Raw genomic sequence first — 17958 nt, 5'->3', positions numbered from 1 at the left:
ACCCCCTTTGCTCAGGCCCCACACACACACCCATGTGGGCCAAAACCTTTTGTATTTGCACGGGAGGGGTCCCATAAATGTTTACTCACTCTTACTGATGCCACAACATCATTCCAACATTTCCTACACTGGTCTCCATCTCACTCAATGTTGCCCATTGAGGACATGGCCTTACCAAACTCCCCCCAAATGCGTCTGTATTGGGATGGTAGAGGTTTGCCATGACCATCTCGGGTGAGGTCTTTATACTTGCGCTCCACCTCTGATACAAGCACCTCCAGTTCCTCATCATTAAACCAGGGAGCTCTGGGCCTGGTCTTGATAGTCTTCTTTGAAGCATTTTTTGCGCTCATAATAAATCATGTAATAATGAAAATTTGCAACTCTGTGTCTCCTACACTCTCTCCTAGACAACTGGCAGGTGCAAGAAAGTATTCAACATTTAAGCGCATGCGCAGATGTCCCAGCAGCCTCAATCGCGGCAAAAATGACGTTGGTGTGCTGAAAGAACTACAAACCCCCCCCCCCACCCCAGATCTCGCGCATGCGCGTTGAGGCGCCTCTGAAGTTCTCCGATTCGGGAGGCCTGCTTCTCCTGCCCACTAATGCCACAGCCCTCTGATGCCCACGACCTCCCGCCGGCTCCCGCTGCCTGCCGCTGACGCCCACAATACCGAGACGAAAATGGATCCCGGCAGGACCCAGCGGCAGTGGGCGCCAAAAAGATAGTTGCCGCCCAGGGACTGCTGAAAAATTGGCGGGCCTTGCAGCTCATCAAAATAGGTGCCATAGAAAGACTAAGTGAGTCGGCAAAAATTTGGCAGATGGAGTACAGTGTGGGAAAATGTGAGGTTATCCACTTTGGTAGGAAAAATAAAAAAGCAAATTATTATTTAAATGGGGAGAGATTACAAACTGTTGAGGTACAGAGGGATCTGGGGGTCCTTGTATATGAAACACAAAAGTTTAGTATGCAGGTACAGCAAGTAATTACGAAGGCAAATGGAATGTTGGCTTTTATTGCAAGAGGGATGTAGTATAAAAGCAGGGAAGTTCTGCTACAACTGTACAGGGCTTTGGCGAGACCACAAGTGGACTGCGTACAGTTTTGGTCTCCTTATTTAAGGAGGGATTTACTTGCATTGGAGGCAGTTCAGAGAAGGTTCATGAGGTTGATTCCTGAGATGAAGGGGTTGACTTATGAAGAAAGCTTGAGCAGGTTGGGCCTATAATCATTGGCATTTAGAAGAATGAGACGTGATCTTATTGAAACATATAAGATTCTGAGGGGGCTTGACAGGGTAGATACAGAGAGGATGTTTCCCCTCATGGGGGAATGTAGAACTAGGGGGCATATTCAGAATAAAGGGTCACCATTTAAAACAGAAATGAGGAGGAATTTCATCTCTCAAAGGGTCATGAATCTTTGGAATTCTTTACCCCAGAGAGTTGTGGAGGCTGGGTCATTGAATATATTTTAGGTGCAGAAAGACAGATTTTTGAATGATAAGGGAATCAAGAATTATGGGGAGTGGAAGGGAGTTGCGGCCAAGATCAGATCAGCCATGATCTTATTGAATGGTGGAGCAGGCTCAAGGACCCAAATGGCCTACTCCTGCTCCTATTTCTTATGTTTTTATGATTCAGGGCAAAAGCTCTCCACTGGCAGGAGTCATACCGAGCACCAAGGGAGATGGTTGTATTTGTTAAAGGTGAATCATCGCAGCCCCAGGACATCGCTGCAGGAGTTCCTCAGGGCATTGTCCTAGTCCCAACCATCGCCCCCACCTGGTTGGAGAGCGAAATGCACTCAGGGGACTCTTGCACTCACTGGGCACTAGGAAAACCTCAATACCAGCAGCACATTCATAACATTTATCTAATATTCCAGTTTCTTTTGCATTCACCCTCACCATCACCATCCCACTAGATAAAATAGCATCAGAAAACATAATGGGTCATCATTTGCTGTGACAGGGAATCTAACAGCATTTGCCATTAGTTAGACTTACCCTTTCATGTTTAAGTTTTTTAATTTTTTGCATGGCAAAGTGCGAGCTGATAACATTGCAGTGAGGAGATCTGGGACATGAGTAGACAGTGCAAGCAACTATGCATCTCCTTATTCAATCAGATTGAAGAATTGTGAAATTAACAGCACAAGGACTAAGAAGGAGGGTGAATTAGAGTGAATGAATTCAATGTCAAATCAGGTACAAAAAGAGAACTATAGAGAGGAAAATAAAGATTGAATTAAGATAAAGAGAAATAAAGAGACAAAAAGGCAATGTAAAGTAAAAAAAAAGGAAATTTGACATTTTAAAAATCTCGGACAAAACCTGAAGGAATGAGATTTCACACTTATAATAGTTCATTTTCAGTGCAAGATAGGTTACTTGGCAGAACTAACATTTAGCACGTCACAAAAAGTGTAATTAGACTGGAATGGGCAATATTCAACTTTTAGTGACGAATATAATTTGTAACTACCGCACAAATACAGCAAGCTCACACCATTCAATGCATTTCAATAGTCGGTGAGATGCTGTTTTCGCAAAGCTAAATGTAGAAAAAGTACCATTCTTCTGCATTGTGCGCCTTCACTGTAGGGACATAATGGTATAAATTTTCATCTTGCTGCATAAAACTGGCACTGCGAATTGGCTGCTTCTTATACAAACCATCCGATTTCCGTTGTCTTTGATGTCAGGGGAACATCAGTTTTATACGCAGGGGTAAATTGAAAATCTACCCCAGTGCCTGCTATTAGAATCATAGGGCTAGATTTTATACTTTTGTGTAGATTGCCCAAAAATGGGCGTTATTTCCGGCGTGGGTGGTAAAAATGGATTTTCAGATCGCCAGCTTGTCACCGATTTTCAATGCCCCTAGTCTCCATTTTAAAAATTGGGCGTTACCGCGAGTGATCCGTGTTGTGTATCTGTAAAGCATGCACTCCCATGTTCCGCCACCAGGGAGCTCATCCCCTGAAGTCCCAAGGGATCCCAGCATCTCTTGGGAGCACTGTATATCAACCGGTCCCTAAGGGCTGTTCCTCACTCTGGAGTATCTTATTAAAGACTGAGGTCACTGTTATTTTAACCTCCCTGTGTGCAGTGTCATCTGTGTTAGGAACACAATAACTGGCGACGAGAATATGAATCCAACGCAAAGATGCAGCAAACTGTGGGCATCCTGGACAAGTTCTTGGAGGGTGAGGACTGGAAAGCCTATGTCGAATGGCTAGACCAGTACTTTGTAGCCAACGAGCTGGACGGAGAAGGAAGCGCTGCAAAAAGGAGAGCGGTCCTCCTCATAGTCTGCGGGGCACCGACCTACAGCCTCATGAAGAATCTTCTGGCTCCGGTGAAACCCACAGATGAGTCGTATGAGGAGCTGTGTACACTGGTTCGGGAGCATCTTAACCCGAGGGAGAGCGTGCTGATGGCGAGGTATTGGTTCTACACGTGCCAGCGATCTGAAGGTCAGGAAGTGGCGAGTTATGTCGCCGAGCTAAGGCGACTTGCAGGACAATGTGAGTTTGATGGCTACCTGGAGCAAATGCTCAGAGACTTTTTTGTACTGGACATTGGCCACGAGACCATCCTACAAAAACTTTTGACTGCAGAGACACTGACCCTCAGTAAGGCCATTGCGATAGCACAGGCATTTATGTCCACCAGTGATAACACCAAACAAATCTCTCAGCACACAAGTGCTAGCAATGTTCACAAATTAACTGGAACTGTGTTTGCGAGCAGAAATGTACAGGGCAGAACCCATGAGTCTGCAATGCCAGCAGGCCTCAGGTGACCCAGATGACTCAGAGTCCCCAACAAAGGATGAATGCAAGGTAATTCACACCTTGTTAGCGTTGTGGAGGCTTCCATTCAGTCTATTCATGCCGCTTCAAAAGGTATGTTTGCAAGAGCTGTGGAACAATGGGGCACCTCCAATAAGCTTGCAAATGAGCTGCAAGCTCTGCAAAACCTGCTAACCACCACGTGGCAGAGGAAGATCGGTCCATGGTGGATCAAAGCAATTTTGTGCCTCAGAGAGAGGAGGCAGATGCTGAAGTACATGGGGTGCACACATTTTTGATGAAATGTCCACCTATAATGCTAAACGTAAAATTGAATGGCTTACCCGTAGCCATGGAACTGGACACTGGCGCTAGCCAATCCATCACGAGTAAAAAGATGTTTGAGAGACTGTGGTGGAACAAGGCATTCAGACCAGCCCTGAGCCCCATCCACACGAAACTGAGAACGTACAACAAAGAGCTCATCACTGTCCTGGGCAGCGCCATGGTCAAGGTCAGCTATGAGGGCACGGTGCATGAACTGCCACTCTAGATTGTCCCGGGCGATGGCCCCACACTGCTCGGAAGGAGCTGGCTAGGCAAAATCCGCTGGAACTGGGATGACATCCGAGCGCTATCACATGTCGATGAGGCCTCATGTAGTCAGGTTCTGAACAAATTTCCTTCCCTTTTTGAACCAGGCATTAGAAACTTTTCCTGGGCAAGGGTACGGATCCACTTGGTCCCAGAGGCACATGACCCATTCACCACAAGGCGCGAGCGGTACCTCACATGATGAGGGAGAGAGTGGAAATCGAGTTGGACAGGCTGCAATGCGAGGGCATCATCTCCCCAGTGGAATTCAGCGAGTGGGCCAGCCCAATTGTTCCAGTACTCAAAAGTGATGGCATGATCAGGATTTGCGGCGATTATAAAGTAACTATTAATAATTTCTCGCTACAGGACCAATACCTGCCATCCAATGCAGATGACCTATTTGCAATGCCGGCAGGAGGCAAGACGTTCACCAAGCTCGACCTGACTTTGGCTTACATGACGCAGGAGCTGGAGGAGTCTTTGAAGGGCCTCCTGCATCAACACGCACAAGGGACTGTTCATCTACATCAGATGCCCGTTTGAAATTCAGTCGGCTGCAGCGATCTTCCAGAGAAACATGGAGAGCCTACTTAAGTCGGTTCCACACACGCTGGTCTTTCAGGACGACATATTGGTCGCGGGTCGGGACACCGCCGAGCACCTACAAAACCTGGAGAAGGTCCTCCAGCAACTGGATTGCATAGGGCTGTGGCTGAAGAGGTCGCAATGCGTCATCATGGCAACAGAAGTGGAGTTTTTGGGGAGAAAGATCGCGGCGGACGGCATTCGGCCCACAGACGCCAAGACAGAGGCTATCAGGAATGCGCCCAGGCCACAGAACATCACGGAGCTGCAGTTGTTCTTGGGACTCCTCAACTATTTTGTTAACTTCCTGCCGGGGTTAAGCACCCTTTTAGAGCCCCTACATGTGTTATTGCACAAAGGTGAGAACTGGATATGGGGAAAAAAACAAGCAATTGCTTTTGAGAAAGCCAGAAACATTTTATGCTCCAACAAGCTGCTTGTATTGTATAACCCGTGTAAAAGACTTGTGCTAGCATGTGACACATCGTCGTACGGAGTCAGGTGTGTATTACAACAAGCTAACGTTGCGGGGAAGTTGCAACCTGTCGCCTATGCTTCCAGGAGCTTGTCTAAGGCCGAGAGGGCTGACAGCATGATTGAGACAGAGGCATTAATGCGTGTGTTCAGGGTAAAGAAAATGCATCAGTACCTGTTTGGTGTCAAATTTGAGCTGGAAACCGATCACAAGTCCCTCACATCCCTGTTCACTGAAAACAAGGGGATAAATATTAATGCCTCAGCCCGCATACAAAGGTGGGCACTCGGGCTATCAGCATATAACTATACTATCCGTCACAGGCCAGGCACCGAGAACTGTGCGGATGCGCTCAGTCGACTACCATTGCCCACACGGGGGTGGAAATGGCGCAGCCTGCAAACTTGTTGATGGTGGCGCAGCCCGCAGACTTGTTGATGATCATGGAAGCGTTTGAAAATGATAAATCACCTGCCACGGCCCGCCAGATTAGGACTTGGACCAGCCATGATCCTCTGCTGTCCCGAGTAAAAAATTGTGCAGTGCATGGGAGCTGGGCCAGCATCCACATTGAAATGCAAGAGCCAATCAAGCCGTTCCAGCGGCGAAAGGACGAGCTGTCCATTCAGGCAGACTGCCTGTTGTGGGGTAACTGCGTAGTGCTACCATAAAAGGGCAGGGAGACGTTCATATCGGATCTCCACAGCACACACCTGGGTATAGTAATGATGAAAGCGACAGCCAGATCCCACGTGCGGTGGCCCGGTATCGACTCTGACTTAGAGTACTTTGGTTCGGTATTCACTGAGGAGGACACAAACAACCTTCCGGATATAAAAGGGGTCGGAGGGTCTAGTAAGGAGGAGGAACTGAGGGAAATCCTTATTAGTCGGGAAATTGTGTTGGGGAAATTGATGGGATTGAAGGCCGATAAGTCCCCAGGGCCTAATGGACTGCATCCCAGAGTACTTAAGGAGGTGGCCTTGGAAATAGTGGATGCATTGACAGTCATTTTCCATCATTCCATTGACTCTGGATCAGTTCCTATGGAGTGGAGGGTAGCCAATGTAACCCCACTTTTTAAAAAAGGAGGGAGAGAGAAAACAGGGAATTATAGACCGGTCAGCCTGACATCGGTAGTGGGTAAAATGATTGAATCAATTATTAAGGATGTCATAGCAGTGCATTTGGAAAGAGGTAATATGATAGGTCCAAGTCAGCATGGATTTGTGAAAGGGAAATCATGCTTGACAAATCTTCTGGAATTTTTTGAGGATGTTTCCAGTAGAGTGGACAAGGGAGAACCAGTTGATGTGGTATATTTGGACTTTCAGAAGGCTTTCGACAAGGTCCCACACAAGAGATTAATGTGCAAAGTTAAAGCACATGGGATTGGGGGTAGTGTGCTGACGTGGATTGAGAACTGGTTGTCAGACAGGAAGCAAAGAGTAGGAGTAAATGGGGACTTTTCAGAATGGCAGGCAGTGACTAGTGGGGTACCGCAAGGTTCTGTGCTGGGGCCCCAGCTGTTTACACTGTACATTAATGATTTAGACGAGGGGATTAAATGTAGTATCTAAAAATTTGCGGATGACACTAAGTTGGGTGGCAGTGTGAGCTGCGAGGAGGATGCTATGAGGCTGCTGTCGAAATCTCGACCTCCGAAAAGAATGACTCTGACACTTACAGCTCCGGTAGAAGTTTCTTTTTAATTTACTTGCTCGCAAGGGGTAGGTCACACTCAGTCAAGGGCTAAGTGAACACCTCCAAAATGGTTCAGTTTAACAAGATATTTATACAGTAAAACCAAAGTTCTGGCCTCTCCCCGTGTATTGCTCTGTCTCACAGTCAGTGAATACAGATAAAGAGTTAATTACTATATCCTGGTCCTGACATGGTGTCCAGATATTTCCTTTTGTCAGGGTTATCAGAAAGCCAAACGGCCATTACTCCATGAGTCATAGGTAATGGGCTATCACCTGTCTTGTATTGTGTCAGGATTGTTTCAATTTCCTGGTCAGTTTATCTGTTTGCATCAAATGGATGAGGTCTCGGAAAGAGATAATGGCTAGAAGATAAGGGTGGGGTGACATGGAACTCCTGTAGTGTAGACAATAGGAGAGCACCATGGGGGTTACTTGTCTCAGCATGACTTGTCTCCTAGCTGTCTGATGGCCATCAGCCATCTCACAGCAGGTTGAGCTGTTTATGCAAGCTGACTATCAAAAATGCAGAAAGTTCTGGAAGGGCCAGGACTCCATTTTAACCAAAAGGCACACAAATACCGTATGGTATCAGCTTAGATAAAAATACTTTCCACATTCCCCCATTTTGTCCTTCACAAGGACAACTCAATCCATTCTGATCTTGTACAGTCTCTCCATTTCCATTTCTACACAAGAGCCTTCAGCAGTTGTTGCTACCATAACTCTAGCCGTGGTCTCGGTAGGTAACATAGTTTCTCCCACCCTGGCACAGCAACACTTAACGATGACAAATAATACATACAGGGCGAAGACTATCAGCAGGAATATGATCAAACCCTGTCCCACAGATTTCCCCAGGGCTCCCAACCATCCTGATGTTTTCAGCTAGACTGCCGATATCTTCTGATTTATCTGGGATATACGTACAGCATTCTTCACCTATTAATGCGCATGTCCCTCCCTCCTTGGCTAGGAGATAATCTAAGGCCATACGATTTTGGAGAGCCACTGTTCGAATAGCTACCATTTCGTCATTTATCCCTTCAAAGGCTTGGGAAGTTGCGTTGTCTACTGATTCTACTAAGTTAGCCAGTTCCCGTAACTGCCATTCGGTCGATGCTATTCCATAGGGTGGCACCATTACCTTGAATATTCCGTTTAGCCACGTCAAATCCCGTTTAAATCTGTGGCTTCCATAGGCCTCCCTTAGAGTCCTTACTGATCTGATAAGGGGCACCACATATCCTAAGTAACAGGACCCTGTCCAGTCGGCTGGTAACCATGGGTAGGCTTTATGGCCACAAATAAAGTAGGTGCAATTATAGGGCGTCAGCTCCTGGTCCTTTAGTCTCATTACTCACTAGGCATATTATACCTTCAGGATTTCCTATTCTGGGAGTAATGCTTAGGAAGGGAGGCTGATGGTTATTATCATAATTGGGCTGGTACCATCCCTGGAAGGCTGTAAGTTTATACCCTGCCGACCTCCATTCTGTTTGCTCCTTCGTTTCTGGCCCCTTAGTTAGGTTTGTCCCATTTTGCACTGTCAACCATTCCACCATTTCTGATTCGTTAAAGGGGACAGATCTCAGGGGAATACCCCCCCTGGAGTGAACAGGTCCATGGGAACATATCCAACAACTCGACAAGTTTCTTTCTTGAGCATACCTATGACTCAGTGCCATAAATACGTTTACGTGCAATTCCCTTCGGTGGCGGGTCTGTACCCCTGGTGTAATCAATAATGTGAAGTAAAACCCTGTCAAGCCCAGCACCATCAGTCCCCATAGTCCATACAGTTCCTTATTCAGTCTTCCTTTTTCTGTTCCTCTGATTCCTTCGTCCCTTCCTCCTGGTCGGGTGCCCGTTTGCAATGGGATGCATGGATCCATGTTGGTCTTTCCTTTACCTTGATTACAGTATTGGTCGCCAGCAAGACCTGGTATGGTCCTTCGAATCTTGGCTGTAGACTGCTTTTCCTTTTAAAAATCTTGATGTAAACGAATTCCCCTGGCTCCAGGTTATGACACTTCCCTTCCGCTGGCTTGACTTGGGCTTCCTTTACCTGTGAATGAAAGCTGGAAATACATTTGGTTAGTGCAATACAATAATTCAACATATTTTCCTCCATTTTGTGGATGTCCATTTGTTTTGCAGTAAATGGTGCTGTAAAAGGTAGTCGTTGGGGACGTCCCATAACTATCTCATGCGGTGACAGGCCTGTTGTTCTGTTGGTTGCAGATCGCATTACCATCAAAGCTAAGGGCAGCAGTTCTGTCCATTTCAGTCCAGTGTCATTGCATAGTTTTGCCAGCTTATTTTTAAGCATTCCATTATATCTTTCAACAAGTCCAGCTGATTGTGGATGATAACTGCAATGAAAACGTTGATTAATCTGTAAAGCTTTACACATTTCTCTTATAACAGTTCCCGTGAAATGTGACCCGTTATCACTGGAAAGCTTAGCAGGGATTCCGAAGCGCGGTACAATTTCTTTTAACCAACATTTAGCAACAGTAGTGGCATCGGCCTTTTTACATGGAAAGGCTTCAATCCATCTAGAGAACACATCTACAATAACTAATACATACTTGAATCCCATACACATAGGTAATTCAATAAAATCCATTTGTAAATGTACAAAAGGCCCGACTGGATTTGAGTGGGAGGCAGATTCTACTTTTTCCGTCTTACCCGGATTCATTGTCTGACAGGTAACACAATTTTCACAGATTTGTTTTGCAATTGCCGAAATACCTGGTGCATACCAAGTTGCCAAAATATAATCTGCCAATCCCCCTTTGCCTGCATGTGTGAATGTATGAACACATCGGGCAATCCATGGAAGTAAGGATCTAGGGGCCACCACGCGGCCGTCATGGTGAACCCATATTCCTTCTGGATTTTTATAACATTGATCCTTCGTCCAGGTCACCACCTCCTCCGTACTGGCCTGTGTCTGAAAGGCCAGCACGTCATTAATAGTGGGTGGCGGGTCTGAGCAATTATTTTTCCTTCGTGGGAACAATGACACCTGCATCCCCCCTTTCGACAGAGCTGCTGACTTAGCTGCATTATCAGCTCTGGCATTCCCAAGTGCCACCTCATTCGACTGGCCTGTATGTGCCTGGCATTTGATAATGGCAAGTTTCAAAGGGCATTGAATGGCTCGCAGGAGATTTTCCACTTGTTCTGCATTTTTGATAGGGGTTCCTGAAGAAGTCAGGTACCCGCGAATCTTCCAAATTTGTCCATAGTCATGTGATACCCCAAAAGCATACCTGGAGTCAGTGTAGATATTAACTGTGTGTCCTTCAGCCAGAATACAGGCTCGAGTTAACGCAAACAATTCGGCTTGTTGGGCTGAAAAGGAGTCTGGAAGAGAGGCTGTTTCGACAACATTAAACTGAGTTACAATTGCATAAGCCGCTCTAGGTTGGCCCCTATCATTTCGTAAGGCTGATCCGTCAACACAGTACACTAGATCAGGATTACACATTGGTACATCTGTTAGATTGATACGTGGTTTAGTCACTAATTCGGTTACCATTTCACATGAATGGGGTTCGCCGTCGTCTTCCGTGGGGAGTAGAGTGGCTGGATTTAAGGTAGTACATCTTTTGATGACAAGGTTCGGATTTGATAACAGTTCGACCTCGTATTTAGTGGTTCTTGCGGAGGTTAGGTGTTGGGTGGCACATTTAGTAAGTAAAATCTCGACAGAGTGTGGGATATACAAAATGGTCTGATTATTTAGAGTTATTGTCTGAGCCTGTTGCATAGCATAATAAGCTGCTGCCAACGAAGGAAGACATCCTGGTAGTCCGCGTGCCACTGGGTCTAGTTGGGTACTGAAATACGCTACCGGCCGCTGCCTGTCCCCATGTAACTGAGTCAAAACAGATTGTGCAAAACCCGACTTGTGATGCACAAATAAGTTGAATAGCTTAGTGTAATCTGGTAATCCCAAGGCTGGTGCTGAAGTGAGGGACTGCTTAAGACTCTGGAAAGCATTCTGGGATACTTCATTCCACATCCTTTAAGCATTGTGAGAATATAGTAGATTCATTCACAGCTCGTAGGTCATGGACACACCTCCATTTGTCTGGGCTTCTGAACTGGACGAATCTGTGTGTTACACGGACTTCTCGTTTATGCTTATAGTGATTCACAGATCACAGAATGTAAAGTACTTGTTTTCTAATTTTATTAAAAGGCTTCCAAACCCAAGATTTTTCCAATGCACTCAAAATGTTGATCAAGGAGATCACCTGAAATATCTCAAAATCCCAATTCAATTATTGTACTGCCACTCTTTATCCAAAAAAAATCCTCCTACTGAGTTAGAAGCTTTTGTACCAAGATTTTACACCAAGGACAATGAGAGTGTACTCCCCCAGCCTGCACCTCGAGAGACCCACAAAGGCTTTATTTAAAAAAAAAAGGCATTACAACTTTTAACCACTGGGACCATGTCTCAATAAACCTATCCTTTGTGCATTTCCTAGCTCCGTAACCTCTTATCCGAATAAATCCACACCTGCGCTTCTAACTAAAAATGTCTTAAACTTCCCACATACAGGACAACACTTTGAAGGGTTAAAAAAAACTTCACTTTGTTTGAAAAAGTGGGTGGAGCTAAATCAAACAGGCAGCTCCACAACCTTTCCAAACAGGTTTCCAGACACAAGGAAAAAAAGACAGAAGCACTCTCATTCAAAGACAAGACATTCACAAGTCTCTCTCCATTCAATAAAGCTTTTTCTTTTGCTAGCTTCATTTTTTTTTGAATCCATAAGTCACTATCAGGTTCTCTTTTTTTTTGATTTACTTCCTCTGTTAATTTTACATGGGCTTGAAGAATCGGAACCCAGGCCTTTTCTATTACTTTCCTTTTTTTTTACCTGGATCTCTGTTTATAAGACACTCCTCTAGACATGTTGTTCTCTCTAAATTAAATGAACCATCGGGTGGAAATGGCCTGTTTTCACCCTTAGTCCACTTTACCGGTTTTTGTTTCTTTGGTCAATTGAAGACTGACCACAATTCTGGAGCATGACATAGGCTGGTGTGCCTTTTGGTGGTGGTTTACTTGCTCCAGCCCCCATTCTGGATGATTTAAGATTTTACCACAGTTTCTGATCTCACAATCCTTTCGGCCAACCGAGTTCCCTACGCCCACTTCTCCTGGCCGTTACGTGGCCTGAAAAGGCTCTTAATTCGGGCTCAGTCTGGGTGTGTGAGATATGTTGGCACGAACCAATCGTAGTTGATCAATCAGTTACTGTTTCTTTTCTTAATCAATCCTTGTGGTTTTTTTTTTCCCCGAATCACAACTTTCCCTAGTGACTCTTCCCGTTTCTCTAATGGCAATGACTCACAAAGGTGTTGCACCCAACAGTAATACAAGGACAACAAACAATATTCCCGTGAGTACACAAATCATAACCTCTAAACAAATTCTCAGTCTGCGTTGTACGCCACTACAGACCGAGTCCTTAACTTATCCTAATAAAAACTGATAAAACTTAAGGTTCCGTACCCAAACTCTTTGATCGATTGCGCTCTTTTTTTTTTATAGTCTTATCACATAAGAACCCCTTCCGAATTAAAAACAATAAAAATCTTATCACATAAGAACCTTCGATCGATTAGCGCTTTCTTTTTTTCTCTTTTTTTTTAATAGTCTTATCACATAAGAACCCCTTCCGAATTAAAAACAATAAAAATCTTATCACATAAGAACCTGGAACCCTTTTCGATCGACTAGCGCTCCCTTACCTACTGAAACATTCCCCGGGCTGTCTCGAGATTTTTCCAGAACCTGTTCTCTTCTGCTGGCAAGCTGAGAAAGAAATGGTTATAAAAAAAATACCTTTAAATTTTAAATGCCGAGTCTTGTAGATGCAGTACCTCCACTGTGGACAACAGATTACATATGCGATTCAACAGTGAAGAAACCTCTTGTGAGCAAAAGGCTCACCTTGTTTGGCCACTGAAGCCTTTCACTGGAGAGGCACTATGCCTGTATCCGTTTTACTCACAGGACAGAGAGTATGCATCTCGGTGGAACCTCCAATAAACTGTCGAAATCTCGACCTCCGAAAAGAATGACTCCGACACTTACAGCTCCGGTAGAAGTTTCTTTTTAATTTACTTGCTCGCAAGGGATAGGTCACACTCAGTCAAGGGCTAAGTGAACACTTCCGAAATGGTTCAGTTTAACAAGATATTTATACAGTAAAACCAAAGTTCTGGCCTCTCCCCGTGTATTGCTCTGTCTCACAGTCAGTGAATACAGATAAAGAGTTAATTACTATATCCTGGTCCTGACATGGTGTCCAGATATTTCCTTTTGTCAGGGTTATCAGAAAGCCAAACGGCCATTACTCCATGAGTCATAGGTAATGGGCTATCACCTGTCTTGTATTGTGTCAGGATTGTTTCAATTTCCTGGTCAGTTTATCTGTTTGCATCAAATGGATGAGGTCTCGGAAAGAGATAATGGCTAGAAGATAAGGGTGGGGTAACATGGAACTCCTGTAGTGTAGACAATAGGAGAGCACCATGGGGGGTTACTTGTCTCAGCATGACTTGTCTCCTAGCTGTCTGATGGCCATCAGCCATCTCACAGCAGGTTTAGCTGTTTATGCAAGCTGACTATCAAAAATGCAGAAATTTCTGGAAGGGCCAGGACTCCATTTTAACCAAAAGGCACACAAATACCGTATGGTATCAGCTTAGATAAAAATACTTTCCACACTGCAGAGCAACTTGGATAGGTTAGGTGAGTGGGCAAATGCATGGCAGATGAAGTATAATGTGGATAAATGTGAGGTTATCCACTTTGGTGGTAAAAACAGAGAGACAGACTATTATCTGAATGGTGACAGATTCGGAAAAAGGGAGGTGCAAAGAGACCTGGGTGTCATGGTACATCAGTCATTGAAGGTTGGCATGCAGGTACAGCAGGCGGTTAAGAAAGCAAATGGCATGTTGGCCTTCATAGCGAGGGGATTTGAGTACAGTGGCAGGGAGGTGTTGCTACAATTGTACAGGGCCTTGGTGAGGCCACACCTGGAGTATTGTGTACAGTTTTGGTCCCCTAACCTGAGGAAGGACATTCTTGCTATTGAGGGAGTGCAGCGAAGGTTCACCAGACTGATTCCCGGGATGGCGGGACTGACATATCAAGAAAGACTGGCTCAACTGGGCTTGTATTCACTGGAGTTCAGAAGAATGAGATGGGACCTCATAGAAACGTTTAAAATTCTGACGGGGTTAGACAGGTTAGATGCAGGAAGAATGTTCCCAATGTTGGGGAAGTCCAGAACCAGGGGACACAGTCTAAGGATAAGGGGGAAGCCATTTAGGACCGAGATGAGGAGGAATCTCTTCACCCAGAGAGTGGTGAACCTGTGGAATTCTCTACCACAGAAAGTTGTTGAGGCCAATTCACTAAATATATTCAAAAAGGAGTTAGATGAAGTCCTTACTACTAGGGGGATCAAGGGGTATGGTGAGAAAGCAGGAATGGGGTACTGAAGTTGCATGTTCAGCCATGAACTCATTGAATGGCGGTGCAGGTTAGAAGGGCCGAATGGCCTACTCCTGCACCTATTTTCTATGTTTCTATGTTTCTATGTTTCCTGTGTATGGCAATGCAGTGTATGTGCTCAGTTGAGCAATGCACCCAGAGAGGCACCACTAAGTTTGTGGTCCTGGCCCTCCAGACCCTGATCGAGGATCCATGTCGACTATGCGGCCCGTTTCTTGGTAAAATGTTCCTGGTGGTGGTGGATTGAATGTGAAATAATATTTGGAAGCATCGCCACTGCCACCATTGAAAGCCTGAGGGCCATGTTTGCCACGCATGGCCTGCCTGACATACTGGTCAGTGACAACGGGCCATGTTTCCCCAATGCCGAATTTAAAGAATTCATGACCCGCAATGGGATCAAACATGTCACCTCGGCCGTGTTTAAACCAGCCTCCAATGGGCAGGCAGAGCGGGCAGCACAAACCATCAAACAGAGCTTTAAACGAGCCACAGAAAGATCACTCCAAACCCGCTTGTCCCGAGTACTGCTCAGCTACCGCACGAGACCCCACTCGCTCACAGGGGTGCCCCAGCTGAGCTACTCATGAAAAGGACACTTAAAACCAGACTCTCGCTGGTTCACCCCAACCTGCATGACCAGGTAGAGAGCAGGCGGCAGCAACAAAATGTAAACGATGGTCGCACCATTGTGTCACGGGAAATTGATCTGAATGACCCTGTGTATGTGCTAAACTATGGACATGGTCCCAAGTGGATCGCGGGCACGGTGATAGCTAAAGAAGGGAGCAGGATGTTTGTAGTCAAACTAGACAATGGACAAATTTGCAGAAAGCACCTGGACCAAACGAGGCTGCCCTGAACAACCCACAGCAGACACCACCTTTTCCGAGCCCACAACACACACCCAAAGGATCAACGACACCACGCCGGACCAGGAAATCGAACCCATCACGCCCAACAGCCCAGCAAGGCCAGGCTCACCTAGCAGCCCTGCAGGGCTAACAACATGCCAGCCCAGCGAGGGCACAGCCAACATACCAGAACAGACATTTGTACCGAGGCGGTCCACCAGGGAAAGAAAGGCTCCCGACCGCCTCACCTTGTAAATAGTTTTCACTTTGACTTTGGTGGGGGGAGTGATGTTGTGTAGCTGTAAAGCATGCACTCCCATGTTCTGCCACCAGGGAGCTCAGCCCCTGAAGTCCCAAGGGATCCCAGCATCCCTTGGGAGCACTGTATATAAGCTGGCCCCTAAGGCCTGTTCCTCACTCTGGAGTGTCTTATTAAAGACTGAGGTCACTGTTACTTTAACCTCCCTGTGAGCAGTCCCACCTGTGTTAGGAACACAATAATCTGAAATGGGCATTAGCATTAAATCTCTCTGAACTTCTGCCGTAAAGTGTCGCCGTCCCTAGCAATGGCTTGGCAACGCTCATTTCCTGCAATTCAGGAGGTCAGGGGTCATCATTACATGTGCAGAAGAGGAGACAGGGAGAGAAGGAGCAGAGAGTGTGTGTGTGTCTGGTGTGTGCTTGTTTGGCTGTTGTGGGAGGCACGAGGGAGATTCACCAGCAGCATAAAACCTACTCAGCACAAAAAAGATAGATGGCACCGAGTATTGTCCAACAAATAATACAAAACATGGAAGGGATGGAGGAAGCCCTGGAGCTGTTAGCCAGGAACACCAGTGGCAGAGGGCTGCCAGTGGTCCCGGAGTGTGGCACTGCACCCCAAGGTGCCACACCCCCCATTGCCAACGACACATAAGAGCCAGGAGCAACATCTTGCTTCTGGCTCGGAGCACGTTCCCACCTCGGGACCGTCCTCTCCCGTATCCATCCAAGCAGCGGTTCTGCCGTCACCCCCCCCAATGAAGCATCACCTGAGGAGCTCCTCGGTCAGACAGCTTGGAGTCAGGAGGGGACGGGAAAGGGGTAGAGATGGGGAGGAGAAGCGGGGTGCGGGGGGTGGGGGGGGCGGGGAAGGAAAGTGAGGTGCATGGCCACATTGTCTGGGGCATATTTTTAGGTTGTCTGGGGCATATTTTCAGGTTGCTGCTGCTATTTTGGTGTAAGGGTCGGGGCAAGGGGCGATGGGGCTACCTTGTTGGTTTGCATTTGTGTTCTGTATTGTGGGAAATGGGGACCATTGTAATGATGTAAATGTGATAAATTTGTTGTGGGCTGGGGCGGGGCAGGGGTGGGGTGGTTTTTATAGATATACTTATGATTTCAGACAAATGGTCTGTTTAAATGGTTTTTATTTAACAAAATCTTGTTGCGCATTGGCTCAGATAGCTGCACCGTTACACACTGGTGATTCCTTAACATGAAAGGGTGTAATTGCACGTAACTTGAATCAACTTAAACTTTAATTGTCACCAAGGTAATGCACACCATTGATGTATGACCTGCACACCCAGCAGTGTGTCAGCTTTGTAAATACCACCAATGTTCTTTCAGGCAAAGCGCTCATTTATGAGCTCCTGGCATAAAAGTCTTGCAGCTATGATGCCACCACGGGCCCTTTCCTGCGGTCTACAGAGGGGGTGGGGACATGGCTTCAGCGTCAGCCTGATTGTCTGGCCCAAGCATCCACCTCCTCGTCCTCCTCTGTCTCCTGAGGTGGACCATCAGACCGTTCTGGCAATTCTTGTCCCCTCCTGATAGCCAAGTTGTGCAGCATGCAGCACACCACCATGAATTGAGCTCCCTGCTCAGGGTGGTATTGGAGCTTGCCTTATGAGTGGTCCAGACATCTAAAGTGCTGGTTAAGCACTCCGATGGTTTTCTTGACGGTATTGCGAGTGGATCTGTGGCTCTCGTTGTATCGCTTCTCGGCTTCGGTGTGGGTGTCATGCGGGGGGTCATCAGCCAGGTGGCAAGGCCATAGAAACATAGAAAACATAGAAAATAGGTGCAGGAGCAGGCCATTCAGCCCTTCTAGCCTGCACCGCCATTCAATGAGTTCATGGCTGAACATGAAACTTCAGTACCCCCTTCCTGCTTTCTCGCCATAACACTTGATCCCCCTAGTAGTAAGGACTTCATCTAACTCCCTTTTGAATATATTTAGTAAATTGGCCTCAACTACTTTCTGTGGTAGAGAATTCCACAGGTTCACCACTCTCTGGGTGAAGAAGTTTCTCCTCATCTCGGTCCTAAATGGCTTACCCCTTATCCTCAGACTGTGACCCCTGGTTCTGGACTTCCCCAACATTGGGAACATTCTT

The sequence above is a fragment of the Pristiophorus japonicus genome, chromosome 5 (genome assembly GCF_044704955.1).
Source record: "Pristiophorus japonicus isolate sPriJap1 chromosome 5, sPriJap1.hap1, whole genome shotgun sequence".
In the NCBI taxonomy this organism is placed as follows: domain Eukaryota; kingdom Metazoa; phylum Chordata; class Chondrichthyes; family Pristiophoridae; genus Pristiophorus; species Pristiophorus japonicus.
Note: the sequence above shows the minus strand (reverse complement) of the source record.